The following is a 13,942-nucleotide window of genomic DNA, read 5'->3' as shown; positions in this document are numbered from 1 at the left end:
GTTCTTTTGCTAATATGAGTTACTATCATGTTGCGGCAGCTCTGCACTGTTGCAATAATTGCAGATTTAACAGGCTTTTTCAACTTTTTCACCTTCAAATTCTGTCTCCTTCAGAACAGCTTAGTGCTGCCATCTACTTTTTTTTTTTTACCCTAACAGGTTTGGGGGTTTTTATGCTAACAAAGTTCTTAGCAGACTAACTCACCCACTACAACACACTCCATCACTTAAGTCTTTACAGTTGGACCACCACATTTATATGTGGTCCAGTTCATCACCACAAGCAAAATTAAAACCCAAGGAAACAAAATACAGAATGACATCCAAAATACTTTTAACACTGATTTACACTTGAGCTCTCAAATATTAATAAAACACAACTCCCTCAACTCTTAACCACAAGCTATCTTTTACAACCCTTGGAGATATTAAGTTACTAAATTCAGTGATGACAAGGTGGCAAAGACATAGATCTTTATCAAATCATCTGGACAGTTCTAGAAAGCAAATTTATCTAGCTAAAAACGTTATTCAAAGTTTTAGTCCTAGAGAATTAATAAAATTCTTTTATAGGTCATTTATTTACACAGACACTAACACCACTGGAAAAAATTTTCTTTTCCTGGCTAAAAGATATATCATCTGAATAAAGAGGCTGAAAAACATTGAGGTAGTTTAGTAGGAGACTGCCTGCTGCTGATAAGGCAGAGCTAAGTCTTGATTAATCCTTCACCTCACTTTTTTATTGCAATCATTTTAAGGTCTGAGCAATTGTTTCCACACAGCCCCCCGGCCACCATTTGTTGAGGGCCTTCACCCTGTTTTGCATAGAAGAGTGCTCAGACCAGAGCACCACAAAACCTTGGAATAAGGGAAAGCCAGAGCACCTTCTGCCTCCCCACCAGCAGCACACAAAACACACAGCGCACCCATCCTTACTGCAGGCACCTGCCCAGAGAAGAACTATGCTCCAAAGAACTATGCTCTTGCCCTGCATCTTTGCCTCCCCTCATCCCTAACAAGATCACTATCGTCTGTAGATAAGGGCCAGATTCTCAAAGGTCACAAAGTCTCTGAATCTCCAATCAAACCATTCAGAGCATATCCCACACAGATGTGGAGAATGTCCTGCAAAGAAAAAGGCTTCTACACTGCTCTGCCTACAGGTCCCAGCACAGGCTGGTCAGAGCCCTGCCCAGGTTTGCAGCTTGGTCTCAGATGACCCTAGGCCTCTGCTGAGGCTGCAAACAAGTCATAGGGGCTCTGCTGGAGAGAATATATTTATCCATAGGGAATCGAAGGGAATTAATCACATTTTATGTGCTGTATCAGGCCAACGAAGGTCACACATCTGAACTAGGGCAGCCCAACCTTCAGCACAGATGTCAGCTTCATGAGGAAGCACCCTGAAAGCTGGCCAGAAAAGGTACTTTCAGGAGCAAACTATTTTTTCCTTCCTTCCTGCAGAGCATTATTTCATAATGGATGAGTAAAAAAAAAGCAAAAACCAAAATCAAAACAGTCCTTAGAATAAAAGTTCATTTCCTAGCTGTCATCCTTGGATTTTGCATATCATGCCTTAGCATTAACTGCTGCCAAACACAAGATGTCAGGTCCATCTGGCAGATGTACACTTCCCGAGCTGCCAAGTGCTTCCTTTAGATCCAGGGGCATCGCTATTAACTATATTCGCAAATTCCAGCCTCCTAAAAGAGTAGAGCTTCTGAACAGCAGCCTCTGCTTCCCAGTGCCCTGGAAAGGGGGAGCAAAGCTTCACTGCAATCATCCAGAGCATCTGCTGCACTTGTGTGGTAGGGAGGGCAGTGTCCCGGTAAATGATGGCTGCACCAGCTGTAGGAGAGCTTTAAGGAATTCCTTTCTCCCCAGATTATCCCTAAGCAAAATTAGAAAGTATTTAGAAAGCAGAGGGGAAACCCAACCATTCAAGCCAACATCGTTACTTATTTACATATAAATACAGCCAGGAAATAAGCATATGTATTTATATATAAACAAAAAAGCTATCTGTACAATGTTTCATACATTGCTTTCCCATCCAATATTTACTACTTTATTCATGACTTAAGGGAAAAAAAAACTTTTTCCCCAAGAAACTGGTGATAAAATGCCCTCTGGTGGGCGTGACTGTGGACCTCTACATCAACAACCACCTCCAAAGTAGTTTGGAGCCTTCGATATATTCCTGGGATTACTATTTTTAATGAAGTGAGACAAAGCACATACTTGCCTTCCAGAAGAAACAGATACACCCCTGACTAACAAGCCGGTTTTACTGCTCACTATCTCTGGATTAGAATCATCTCAAATTTTTTTAAAAAATCCTATTAAAATAGTTTTAGGAATCACAACATTCTGTAATGTTCATTTTACCTCTCTAGGATATATTTTAATGTTAAAAAAATAAGCAATTAAGAGAAACAGAAAAGTGGCATTAAGTTTGTTTTGCCTCAGCATAACAGAATCTTTGTGGACTCAACTGCATAAAGGAGGGGTGGAGAATAACAGCATTTTTCAGAGTTCATGAATCATTTTTGTCCTGTTAAACCACCAAGCACAACTAGGGAGGCAGCTATAACTGTACAGGCAAAAAAATAACAGCCCTTGTTCCACAAGAGTTTATTGCCTAAACAGAAAAATCAAAGATCAAAAAAAAACCCCCCTCAAATATAAACTGACGTTAACACGATGCGTTTTATCCTTCCGATGCTCAATAATTGTGGGTGGTGCTTTCATTAATATGAAACCAGAGAAGTCTAAAAAAAGAGAGCTGAAGGTTTGAGATGCAGTGACAGAAGAGATAATGCAGCAACTTGGGGGCAGAGCACATGTGCAGCTACTCTGAGAATATATATATGTATGTATATGTAAAACAGACCGGTTTGGCAAACCAGCCACACTGGAAGAGGAGAGCTACCAGGCAGATGGGACTGCACAAGCCTGACCCTAAAGCAGCCAAAAAAAGCTGCAGTTACACACAGAACTCAAGATGACCCCGCATAGTTTCTAGGGATTTTTTTTTTGTGTGGGTGCAACAGCAAAGCTTCAGAGTGGCAGCTAAATAAAAAGTCAGAATAGAACACTGAGGTCATGTGAAGGAAAATGGAAGAACTCCACTGCTTTCCAGAGTTCCCTGGAACTTCCATTTCATACAGAATATGGCACTTACTTGGTTCATCAGGGCGGTTAGATATTTGTTTCCAGCTTCCACGGTACAATTTGCAGTTAACTGTTACTTAATGCCAAAAATATTTGCAACTTTCTGCTATACATGGAATGTGAAGCATTTCTGTCTTTTTCTAAATGTTACTGGGCAACAAAACTTTGCTCATGAAGTTGTTCTGGGGTATAAAGAAATTTTATTATTTAGTATTGATGCCCTCCTTTTGCCCTCAGAAAGAAAAACAAAAAATGGACAAAACCCACTCATTTCTTTGACACGTGCCTTTATCCCAGTCCTGCATCCCTGCTCTGTATCCCTGCCCTCTCAAGTGGCAGACAGGTCAGACACCAATGCTTAGAGCCCGCTCTGGACTTGGCTAAGATCAGAAACTTTTCATTTAAAATTCTTTTTGGCCAACAGCCCACACATAGATTCAGAGTTACATTTACCATTTTCTGATGAAGACAGAGGCCATCGGTTTCACAGAGCAATGCTGTCACTTGGTGTTCTCCAGTATGAACTTTCTGATCATCACCCTGGTAAGCATCTCTGGACATTATGTTGACCGCAGATACAGTGAAACATATTTATCAGATATGGCAAGCCAAGATCAAATGGTCTATTTGTGCATGTAATAGTTATACACACAATTCCCAGGCATTAATCCTAAATTTTTGCCTAAAATTAAAAGTAACATTATCTAGGTAAATTAAGCACTGACATTTCTTGGATCTTATCCTTGCAGTTAATCTTGAGGTTTTTTAATCTTTCAATTTTCTGATCAAAAAGATAGCCCAAGGCTGAACAGTTCTGATTGTTGTTAAATTTCCAATCTTTTTTACATAAAAATAAGGGTTTCATGCTTTGTTTCTAGAGTAAAACTAGCCTCTTAAGCCAACCCTGAAGTGGCTATAGTCAAATTCAAGAGATGACTGGTCTGCTGAAAGCCATGAACTATTAAGAGTCTAAATTTACAAGATAATATTTAGACAGGGAAAGACTTATACTAAGTCATATGTGATGCCATTTTATTAAATATCCTGAGGAAATCTGAGCCTGTTCATGTTTTCCTAAAGTTGAATATCTGCCTGATAAACAGTGCAGCCTAAAAATAGGCAGGAAATGGTTAAGGAGGACTCCCACTCAGATTACAGGCAGCAGAAGTCTAACCAGCCCCCTGGCTCCCCGAGATGAGTGCCTGATGATGCCCTGGTTAACCATCAGCTCAAGCAGGAGATGCCTGGGCTCAGGCTGCACCTGCACTTCCATCATAGATTAAATGCTCAAGCCTCTCAGCCTGACCCAGCTGGGTGTCATTGCTGATCTCCAGCCACTCTACCTGAACCCTGCCATCAGGGCACTGCAGCTGTGTGCAGTTCTCTGAATAACGATGCCAGCATGGCACAAACCTTGGGTTTCTTGTTTTACTTGTATTATTCTTCAAATACAATACTTCAGTAACTTAGCTGCTGCAACAACAATATTTGTCTAAGAATAGTTTTTAGAAGGCCTGAAGGATGCTGCTGTGAACTGTTCAAGTGTGATATTGCAACAGTGAATTTAAGGAAAACTTGCTTCAATCTCTTTTTTAGCAAGAACATACCCTATACACACACAAATGGGCTTTCAAAATTTCTCTCTGAGACAGAGGAGAAACAAATAAACCAAAATAAAGAGTATTAGGGCAATCACAATTCTCCTCTTCATCTCTGGCTGCAGTTCTGTATCCAAGTACCACTTTTAAAGTCAATCTCACGTCGTAGGGAGAGCAAGCCCTATTATTTCCTTAATTCCTATACCATTTCTTTTTTCTTTTCCTCCTCCTAAGCTTTTTTTTCCTCCTCCATGTAACTCAGATATTGGCCACAACTTTGCATTGCCTTTTAGTTCCCAGAGAGATAAGGCTGTGATGCTGCAAAACCCTAACTGCCCAGAAGTTTTATGATTAAACTATACACTTATCTTCCAAAAAGGAAAAATGTACTAGGAAATAGGCTTTATTTCAGAGATTCAATAAACCTAAAGAATGGGTAGAGCATTTATCTAATGTTTTCAGGGTACAAAATGTAACTTCATTTGACGGCACAGATCTGGGCTAAGGACAAATTTGGCGCATTTTATATAATAGAGAGCTGTAGGAAAAGAAGGAAAATATTTGCTTGTTTCTGGTTTGGACCATACAAACCAGAAAAAAGCAAAAATATTTCCTTCCCTCTCTCTTGCATTTGCTGTCATCATCTGAGATTTGCAGACTTTTTCTTCGACCTCAAGACCTTCACAGTTGAATTTCACAAGTGATTTGTTCCTCAGGGTAGAGAAGCACTGTGCAACATCAGATACATATTGGAATATGTCAGCTCCACAGGTGTTAACTAGATCAGGATTTGGTCCACAGTTCAGCAGCTCTTGTGACAATTCACACATCAAGATCAACTGAGAGGTTCCCCAGGAGGTCCCACCAAGCCACAGCCCACGCTCTTCTGTGCTACAGACAGCTTTTAATCACATCTCATTACATTTGTTTGCAGTCTTAAGGCTCAGCCTTCAGAAAGCAAGCAGGAGGATTTTACTTTCAGTCTCGTACAAAGACCATAAGGAATAAAATGTTGGCACAGACAGCCAAAGCCTCAAGAATTCTGAATTTGAGAATGGGCATTCAATCCAGCCTGGCATCAGCGTAAAAGAGGTAAGAGTTAACTCACCAAAGATCAAACCCAACTTTCATTTACGCCTATGCAACATTGATTTCTGTTAACTACATGTGTGTAACCGGGGGCAACATTTGATCTGAAGCCTAGTACCTTGATGCCCAGCTACTGTAAAACAGAAGCATAAAGGTAACAACAAACATTTGACTGATGTTGCCTGCAAGCAGGGCATTGCAGACAGCTCTACCAGCAATTCATATTGACAAAATTAAGATGGGGCATGGAAAACCTCACAACTAGAAGTAATTGCACAAATATTTGGAGCGTTTTTAGAAAAAAATAAAAAAGAAAAGAAAATACGACACTGGGGAAAGACAACACAAAGCCACAGACCAAGAAATAAGCTACTACATGCAAATACATGCAAGCTTCTCCCAAGTTAATTCTCCTCTTAATGGAATATTGATTGGTATGCTCAATGTTTAGAAATGTGAAACAGTGTGGGGGAGAGAAGGAAGGGAAGACACTCAGAGCAGTGACTTTTGTTTAAGAGATACATACTTTCCTCATATGATCAGCCAAAAATAGCATAATAAAGAGGGCAGTGCAGTACATTTAACATTTTGCCTCACATTTTATTAGCAAGTCTGTCAGAGATGACCTGGGAGTGTTAGTCACACACTTTTTGTGCCCTTCTACAGGAAGAAGGCACAGCATTTTTCATAACCTCTCATCAGACAATATCCTTAGTTTTATCTGGTATTTCTCTACTCTGAGTAGGACCGATTGCAAAGTGTCTGTGGTAGTAGAGAGGTTTTTCAGATGTAATCTATTGAGCTACTTGCACAACTGGGGAGAAACCCACTGTCTGGGGGGAAAGCAGGACACTCCACTGTCACAAGGAACATTCTGGTTAAGCTTTGTTGCATCTACTCCTTTCCCCAGCTGAGAAGAGAGGATGAGAAAGAAGCAAGTTGCATCTTTGAAAGCAGATATTTATATGATCCAGTTTTTAAATAAAACCCTTAAAATATAACCAGTATCTCATAATCAAGCAGTCACTTACTCCAACCTTCCAGAAATTTTTCCCTACTCCAGTGACTACCAGTAAAATTTTAGGAAAAGTGTTATATTCTTTTCCTTCTTTCATTCATGGAGTCTTCAGAGATACCCCTTATAGCCTCCAACTCATTTCGCTAAAAAGCCATTCAATAAGAGGACAAAAGTAAAAAAAACCCAACCAAAACAAAACAAACCCCTTCAACCAGAAGAACCAACTTCTGCTGCCATCACAGTCCCTGGCCCTCATAATCCAAGTAAAAACATCATGCTAAATAGCTCTGCTAAGCCATCCCATATTAAGGATACACTCAGGAATATAGGCACTGTCATTGAGCCATTTTGTTGTGTATAGGTCAATACAGCTGAAATAGTTTATACATTTCACATACACATATATTTTTGTGCTCTACTGCTTGTATTAGAACGTAAGAAACTTCACACAGAATTAGCATCTTCTCTGCCACTGCTTTTCCAAATTTTATGAAGGGTTAATGAATAAGCTCAAAAAGTTATTGCTTAACTTCATTCTGCAGCATTTCCTGTAGTTTCAAAAGTATTTTCCAGACATTTATATACCCAACAACATTTTGTAATATGAAGTGTTCCAATTTGGCATTGTTCCACCCTTGGCAGGCAAGAGACAATAAAAAAATCAAGAGAAAGTGAAAAATGAAGTTTCTGAAGTATACAGTATGTTAGGAATCACTTAATGAATTCAGGTGCTCAACAAGCTACAAATCAACCGAACTCTGCAATACATATATATTTCAAAGCACAGGTAAACACAGCTGCATCCACTTTAAAGTTATTCCATGTCGTGTGATTATTGCAATGAACTTCCTGAACTCTTTCACCTCTCCTTTTGATCGGGGATTTACCTGTGGCTGGAAAAACTAACAGCATTTAAATTCTTCTCCCTCTAATTAAAGGGAAAAAACATGTTTAAGCCTCAGACTGAGAAAATAAACCCTTCTCTGAGTAGCTACAGCATGCTGCAATCTGCAAATCCACCAACATTGCTTTTGCAAACCAAAACCAAAATCCTACAACAAGGTCTGACAAAGCAGATCTTAGAGCAGAATTACCCAATTTAAATATTAATTACTCATCAGCATGGACTTTAAGTAGCGTCTGAAGCAAAAGGCCTTAAATCACACTTTAAACCCAGGATTTCTGAAGTCTACACTGTCATGCAGATCTTGGTTTTGGGTTGGAGGTTTTTGGGTTTGTCTGGGTGGGCTTAAAAAAAAAAACCGCAAACAAAAAACAACAGGAGTGAAGCCAAGATTCAAAAATATGAAGAGACATATGAATAGACTTCAGCTCAACAAATTAGGGACAAAATTTGAGTCCTTCTACAAAACACTGTTATTGCCTCAAATACCTCTGTACCAGCTTAAAGGATTCTTCACAGTATCTCTCAACTACACCAACAGTCCAAGAAACACTCCTTCCACAGCAGACTGAAGTTTTTAGTTAACAGCAATGTGGCAGAGCAATTTTATCAGTGGCAGATTTTCTTGCAAACTGCTGCACTGAACGAGTTACAATGCACACCTTGAGATATAATTTGCTTCCCAATCAAACTGCGTAGTACCTGTACTTATGCAGAGCTCTAAAACCGGAGACCAATCCAAGAAAAACCAAATCTGAACAGACATCCCAGCACTTAACATCACACATCATATTGTAACGGATGGCAGGGAGTTAAACAAAAACACAAATCACAGAATGCTACAAAAGGAACAGAGTTAATTTTAAAGTAAGTCTCTGTCTATAGTTTCAGCAGACTGTTTCACAGAATCAGTATTATTACTGCAAGCTAGCACTATACATTACCTGAAATTTAAGGCCACCAAAGAACCCCTGTGCTTTCCTGAAGTTCATGCCAATTATGGCCAAAATACAAGTTGTGAATATCCGAAAACCCAAACCTAAGCATCACAGATTAAAAAAAAAAAAAAAAAAAAAAAGAAAGGAGTGCATAAAAATTCGACAAAAATGGTCCCATGTTCCACATATCCTAACCCACAACATGAAATTATTTATGGAAGAGTGTGACTAGGAATTCAGTTACTGTCATTTATCAGATGGTCAAGACAGCACAGAGGTAACTGGCTGCATAATAACACACCGGGAAGGCTTCTGGGCACTGCTTGCACCAGGTCTGGTTTCACTGCACCAGGTCCACGATGCATATTCACACCCTAGGAAGCACTGTTGACTTGCAAAAACCTGACAGAAAGGCGTTCCCATAAGAGATTTCTAATCTATTTCCTTTAAATGTCTTTCTTTATAGCTGAGGAGGAGCTCTTTGTACTTCTGGTAACAAAGGAAACACAGAAGTGACAGAAGCATGTCAAAGCTGTTTATGTTTCACACAGCCTCACACTCAGATTTGCTGTTGGCAGTTTACTTCTTGGGAAGAGCATCTTAAGCCTCCACATAGGAGCCCCCCGTTCCTACAGGTAACTTTATGGAAGAGTTAACTGCACAGAGGGATGCTGAAACTATTCTCCACACTGGTAAGCCAACATGAAATGAGGAATTTTTCAAAAAATGTGACTAAGGGTTAATGCAGTAGTTCAATTACTGACAGGTATATTCAACATTATCTAATTTGTATGTTTATGAGCTTTAGGATATAGGTTTTACACTGTCTTCCTTCTGCAGAGAGGTGAGTACATTAAGGAAGTGATCAGATACACAAATCACAGAACCTAATGATACTATGGCACATTTAAGGTTACTGAATCAGCACACTGTGCAAAATTGAAGATCAGGAGGGAAAACCAAAAAAGCAGAAGGACCAAGTAAGTCACTAACCCATGCTGAGATTTTCTGCTATCTAAAAGTCTTGACTGCGGCACAAAGAGTTAGTGATCTGAAAATGATGTAGACTTCAGTGCTGCACAATGAAGTTGAGGCTCTGCAAACAGAACAGCTTTGGGATAAGGCCCTCAGCTATCTGGGCTTCCTGGGTCCATAGCCTACAGCAGCAAATCCAAGTGATCAATCGAATTTCGTGGACAAGCCATTCCAAGAACTCAAGACCATGCTCAACCTAAAGAAGGAATGATAGAAAACCCCAACAAAAAAATTAAAGATAGACCAAAACGTCAAAGTGCAAAAGAACACTGAAAAGAGTTTTAAGATTAAAAAATAAATTGCACAAAATGGGCATGATGCAAGTTACAAGGGTTAAACAAGGTGGAACAGCCTGAAATTTTTCTCCCCATTTACAGATCATGGGGTACTTTTCCCAGCCTAATGCTGCGTGTGAGTTTCCACCACAGCACACAGAGGCAAGGAGGAAAGGAAAATATAAATCTTTTGGCCCTTTATTTATTTTTTTTTTTCCATGCTTCAGAAGAACTGGGTCCATCAGGTATCGGAACTAAATTAAAAGGTCAGGAAAACAAGTAGGCATGGACAAGACCGAATTGCAGATGAGCAGAGAAGGAGAGACACAGTACTGGGATAAGCGCCAACAACTGCAAACAGTCACAGCCCCGATGCTGGTGGCTGCCAGCGCAGCCCAAACCTGAGCAGCTCCCAGGGACACCACGGATCGCTACCTGGCAGAGGAGTAACACCACCGGAGAGGCTATCACAGCAAACCTGGGCAGAATGAATTCTTGCAAGCAGGCACCAAAAGCGATAGCACCAGATACATTGCTCAATACACCCAAAAATCACATCTAATTCCTAGATCCGTGCTTTCCTCTCCTTTCACTGAGAAGATTTCCAGTCAACATACACACTATATACTTTTTATTACTGTTCGAAGAAGAGCAGCAACCCCGGCAGCATGCTAATCTAGAAGCCAAGACAAAACAGAGCTGGTTACTTTCTTCCCACAAGATTTCTGCTTCAAAAAAAACCCAAATCAACAAGGGTTTGTTCCTGCACACCACTTTTTGTTTCATTTCAGCAAGACTTTGACAAAATCTAATTCACTGTGCCATGTATCTACTATATTGGGTATCTGAAGTATGACCATCACTCATTATAAACGTAATTAAAAAGTGACAAAACTAGATCCCCCCTCCCCAGCATGCAGATGAAAACCAGTAACCCTGCCTCTATTTGTAACCATGACAACTATAGAATATTTTATTTCAGTACTATAATTCACACTGAACATTTGCTCACAGGTTTTGTTGTTAAGGGAAAGGTTGACACACTGTGCACACAATTCATAAGCTACTGGAGACAACAAATGCAAGAAAGTCAGGCAGCTTGAGACCAAGAGCTCAGTTTGTATTTCAGAGTTCATTTAAGACCCGTGATTGCAAGCAAAATGAACATGAACAAAAATTCACCCAAACTAAGTGTTACAGGTCATTATTTGCAATACAATTACTTGGTATGACAGGATGTTTTTCCGCTTTTAAATAAATCACAGTGATACCCTCAGTTTTTCAAAGAGTTAGTTATTCAAACACCAAATGTTAATTTTCAATTAAAATACTACAGGCATTATTAGGAAATAGTACCATGGATGTTACGGGGAAAAAAACAGCGATGCAAAACAAGGCAACGAAAAGCACAGTTTACATATGCAGGCTAAGTCTCATTCTGGTTGGGTCACTAAATTATTCGCATAGCTCCAATATTTCATGCTAAACTGAAGACAACTTCCAGAAATACACATTATAAGAACAGGTTATAAGAATAAACAAAAAGCCACAATTCTGAACACTACTCCAAGAAGATTAAACAACCTCCTGAGCATAACTAAAGTTTGACGCAGATAAATGTCAGAGTAAAATATTGCTGTACTTGATTTTTCTCCACATGGGAAAAAAAATAAAGCCGTTAGCAGTTTAAGGCAGAATACGACAGTAACAGACACACTGTTGCTTCGGTTTGGAGGCAAACAATAATAAAAAAAAAATAAAGCTTACAGAACACTAGCCCTTTTCTCACACAGATCCTATCTTTCAAGAAGGATTTAAAGTTTCAGCAGATTGCTAATTATAAGAAACAATAATACTGTTATCTGCAGTCACCTTAAAGCTACAGTAGTTTGGGTTTTTGAAAGTCCCTCAAAAGAGCCTGATAGACATGTTTAAATCGGTGCAAGAGACTCACACGTGCCAACACACACACACACACTTGCTCAGTTGTTTTCAAGACTACCAGGAAAAAGAAAGTTCCTTCATTTATTGGAAATATGCTCTATATAATCTTCCATTTAAACAAGTAATAAGCCTGCAGCAAACATGCACAGCTTTTTCCTTCATTGATGGAAAAGTGATTAAATCCCCCTTAATCTAGTTACCAGAACGCTGTATTTTTTTTCTATGCCGTTTTCATATACAGTAACAAAAGATAAGCAACCAACTACGTGACCAGGGCTCCATCATTTTTGGTTGGTGGGGAGATAAATTTGTCTCCAGCGTTAAAGGGATATATTCAGTTTAACAAACGAGACCAGAGGAGGAAAAATAAAATAATCTTGGAGACGATGAGCACACACTGTTTATGAAGTGTATGACAAACACCACCATGCATCTCCAGAAGTCCCTTCCTCCAGACCTTTCTCCTCCCTCCGGGGATGCATAGAGACCTGAACCCAAAATCCCGGGGATCACAGACCTGCATCCTCACATGACAAGGACAGCTCGCCACGTCCACTCAATGTCAAAACAGAAAGTAGCTTTTCCCTCCCAGCCTAAGCCAAGCCAGACCTTCCGAAAACCGGCACCCAAGGGATGCACCTCTGTGCTCCGAACGGCACCAGGCAGCACTTGGGTTCGGAGGTAAGTTACAGGGAAACAACCTTCGGGGGGAAGAAAAAATAAAAAATAAAAAAGAAAATTTTAAAAAAGGAAAGCATCAATGGAAAAGCATAGCAGCAGCCAAACAAACATCACACTGGCTAGGACGTATCATCGGTATGGGAATCGTACGAAATGTTTTAATACGTATACATACACACACACACAATTAATTAAGCAATAATGTGCTGAAAAGTTCCGTCGTATACATCACCCGCGGGGATGCGGAGAAGCAAGAAGGGGGAACGGGAATGCATGCCAGGCACAGGGAGAGGACGGGGCTGGCCGAGGCGTTTGGGAAGCAGGCAGGGAGGGAAGCAGGCTGCCTGCGGGGTGCGCGCCGATCCGTGCCAGGCAGTTCCGCGGCGGCTCCGGGAGCGGGCCCGGGGATGGGATGGAGGATCCACCGGGACAGCCGGCCCCGGAGGGATGGGGGTCTGCGGGGACACCGCCGCCCCCGGGACTGGAGCGGGGGGGGCGGGCGAGGGGGGGGGGGGGGAGCAGGAATTGCGCGGCCGCCGCCGCTCCCCGGGCGAACGCCTGAAGTTGTGGGTGCCCGGCGGGGGCGGAGACCCCCACGCCAAGCTGAAGAAACCCTAGAAAAAGCCCCAAAGCATCACAGCAACATCCTGAGGGCCCGCTGGCCCCCGCGCGGCACCCTCCAGGCAGCGGGAGGCACGCAGGAAGTTTTTAATGCGGGCAGCGAGCGCAGGCGCAGGGCAGCCCCAACCCCGCGATGCCCGGCGCGGCGGGCGGGCGGCGGCGGGGGCTCGGCGGGCGCAGGGCACCGCCGCGCCGCTTACCTCCCTCCGCGGGGGCGCAGGCGGCCGCGTCCTCAGGCGGCGGGAGGATGCGCGGCGGCGGGAGGCGGCAGCGGCGGTTTGTGCATCGCAGCCTCCGCCGCTAACGCAGAGCCCCGCGCGGCTGCGGGCGCCGGGAGCCGCGCTGGAGGCCGGGCAGGGAGGCGCGGCGCGGCGGCGGACGCTGCAGCGAAGCCGCGACCATGCTCCCGTCTGGCCGCCTTCCCCTCACCTACTGCCCGCTTTAGCCGGGGAGGGAGGTGGCCTGGGCGCCGGGGCGAGGGGCGGGCCGGGCCAATCACCGCGGCGGCGGGAGGCGGCGGAGCCCGGCCCGGCCCGCCCCGTCCGCCGCACCGCCCCCGCGGGAGAGAGGAAGGGAGGGAGGGAGGATGGAGGAGCTCCGGGGCCGCCGCCGCCCCGCGGGGCCGCCCCGCCGCGCTGCCCCGGCCGAGCGCAGGTGCGGGC

At 42.6% G+C, this 13,942-nt stretch overlaps 1 protein-coding gene across 1 annotated transcript in view; it reads right to left on the bottom strand.

The window, feature by feature from the left end:
- The window catches only part of KLHL29 (kelch like family member 29), a 390,113-nt gene extending 376,519 nt beyond the window's left edge, over window positions 1-13,594 (bottom strand). The window contains exon 1 of the mRNA XM_058419935.1: window positions 13,481-13,594. The gene's annotated coding sequence lies outside the window, so the exon portion shown is untranslated. The remainder of the gene's footprint in view (window positions 1-13,480) is intronic.
- Between the last annotated feature and the right edge of the window lie 348 nt (window positions 13,595-13,942).

Source organism: Hirundo rustica, chromosome 3, assembly GCF_015227805.2.
Source record: "Hirundo rustica isolate bHirRus1 chromosome 3, bHirRus1.pri.v3, whole genome shotgun sequence".
In the NCBI taxonomy this organism is placed as follows: Eukaryota; Metazoa; Chordata; class Aves; order Passeriformes; family Hirundinidae; genus Hirundo; species Hirundo rustica.
Note: the sequence above shows the minus strand (reverse complement) of the source record. Positions and strands in the feature narration are given on the sequence as shown.